Source organism: Pinus tabuliformis, chromosome Q (genome assembly GCF_031772625.1).
Source record: "Pinus tabuliformis cultivar Carrire ecotype Pingquan chromosome Q, CPIR1, whole genome shotgun sequence".
Taxonomy (NCBI): domain Eukaryota; kingdom Viridiplantae; phylum Streptophyta; class Pinopsida; order Pinales; family Pinaceae; genus Pinus; species Pinus tabuliformis.
This window is the reverse complement of record NC_142296.1, coordinates 553,439,127-553,441,783: the sequence shown is the minus strand read 5'-3', so window position 1 is coordinate 553,441,783 and position 2,657 is coordinate 553,439,127.

Sequence of the window (2,657 nt, the reverse complement as noted above, 5' to 3'; positions counted from 1 at the left end):
CGAACCTCATGTTGGATATTATCCTTTAAAGTCCCTATGAACACATAAATCCTATGCTCCTCTGGGATATCTTTTACCCTTATGTTCAATTTTTGGAAGTCCCCAATGTGCTCCATCATTGAACCCTTTTGTTTGAGATTTATCAATTGGCTAAAAATGGTGTTGCTTTTTGTATCCTCATAATGTGCTATCATTTCTTCCCTAAAAATTGCCCAAGTGACAATTTTTTTACGAGAGAAAAGCCATCGATACCATACAAACTAATTTGGTTCCAAATATAAACTTGCAATACATACCTTTTCTGTGTTTTGCACATTATGGAGATCGAAAAATTGATCCATCTGTAGTATCCATGTTCCGGGATCCTTGCCATCAAACTTCCTCATATTGATTTTTGGAACATGGTGCGTCTTCAATCCAACATTAGAGTCTATGAAATCATGATTAACACTTATTTTGTTCTCATCATGAGTTTTCTTTACTACCCTTTCACCATTAGTAACCATTTTTTGTAGCAACTTATTCAAATTTATCTTCAATTCTTCCATCTTAGCGTCCATGCCATTCATCTTAGCATCCATGCCATTCATCTTAGCTTCCATGCCATCCACTTTAGCTTCCACGCCATCCATATTAACTTGCATTCCATTCATATTAGCTTCCACGTCATTCATCTTGGCTTCAGTTACCTTTTGTGAGAGTGAAATTCGTTGTAGTTGGTCTTGTAATTTTGATATATCATGTCACATTTCTTCCTCTTCTTCACAAGTCACGCTAGATATTTCAGGTTGCTTACTAGGTGTTTCCATTTTCTTTCTTCAGGGCATCAATTAATGCTAATAATTCTTCACTATTCCCTTTGAATTCCTTCAAACTAATTTTTCAAACCAATCTTATGCAAAATTTTAAAAAAACTACACACCTTTTTTTAACTTTGTAATAGCTCGATATTGAATCTATTGTATCTATATAACTGTGGATCTTGAATACCTGAAATCGTGTCATACAATATCCCTTTGATTCCTATTTCTAACCGCTCAAGTCTGGTCCAAATTGGATTCCCCAAGGAAGAGTTATGCCAAATCTCGCACGGTGACCTGAGTATAGACTAGTTCAGTAGAGTGAACTTGTAAGAAGTGCCATGTGTTACTGTTTCAACCTTAGTACCTGAAACTGATAAACAGAAACCTATAGCCCATCCTCTTTTAAAAAATTCTTACAAAATTTCAATCTAATGCTAAGAACAAAAGTTATGACAAGTTTCCCCAAGTCACTTGTTTGGAATGTAATTCGGGAGTTTGAAAAAGCCTTAACTTCCTCAAATCATATCTATGAAAATATAGTGAGACAAGCTCTGAAATTCAGAACCAAAGTTCAAACCTATTTCGGCTCAAATGGGTTTTTGTTTTAGCTTCTGAAACTTCATAAGAAAATGTTATAGTGAAAATTCCACGATGGCCTATTTGCAACAGTGAAACCCCTAGAATCCAAAGCTCTGATACCAAATGTTAGGAAACTAACTCACAAAAAATAGAAAAGATAGATCAACGCCTTGGAATTCAACCTCTTCGAGGGGGAAACCTCCTTTACATTACACAAATGAATAATTCTGGGATGATACAAATGACTAAACCTCCCTTCTATATATAGGAGTCTAAGGGGTCACAATATAATCAAGCTGACATGACAATAATAACATAAGGGAACAACAATAACAATAGTGGGTTTCTATGGGGCACACTAATAATAATATGGGGACAACAGGGGCACAATAATAACAATAAGGGATACAATGAAAATAGTAATGGGGGAATCACTAGAATTATAGGGACCTAACAAGCATTTCATAGCATTTCCAATCATATTATTGCATCATGATGTGAGGAATTGCATTGCATATCAACATTATTCTCATCCATATGCCTGAGTGTTCAATTTGCTAGAAGAAAAGGTCAGTTTGTGCATTCAATATTAAATATTCAAAATGAACATATTGCATTGTATATCATTCTTTCAAGAAAACCATTAAAAGCATCATTATCATATATATTTGAAGAATATCTCAAAGGTCTCTTTAGAAGTTTTAAAAATACATTTAGTTGAAACTATATCACTCATTTGGTTTTGAACTTCAACATCCAAGGTCTTTTCTTTGGGCCAAACCTTTGGTTACAAAGTTTTAATATAAGAATGTGCTAGGAGGCATATGGAAACACATTCTTTGAATATTATTCTGGTGACAGTTGGTAGTGAAAGCTTTCATTTTGTGATCACATAAAAGGAATACGTTTCTAAAATATTCCAAGTGTTTGTGTGTCATGAGTGTTGTTTCATTTTGTCTAATCCCAATTGCAATTTCCATTCGTAAGACCCTTTTCTCAGCTAGTGCAATCACATTTTCTAGTGTTAACCTTACACTAAAGGAGCTTCATGCAAAATTATTAGACACAACTTCCATATACTTTTGTGAAGTGTGACTACACCTGCATGATTAATCTAGATATGCTTAATTCTCTTCATGCTCTGAATTTGCGATTAGTAGATTCTCTCTTGATTTTTACATTTTTTCGTTACATGTCTCTTTGTATTACACAACCTTTGGTCTTCCTATTAATGTTTAACACACATTATATAAGGTTATCTTCATTCTAGATGCT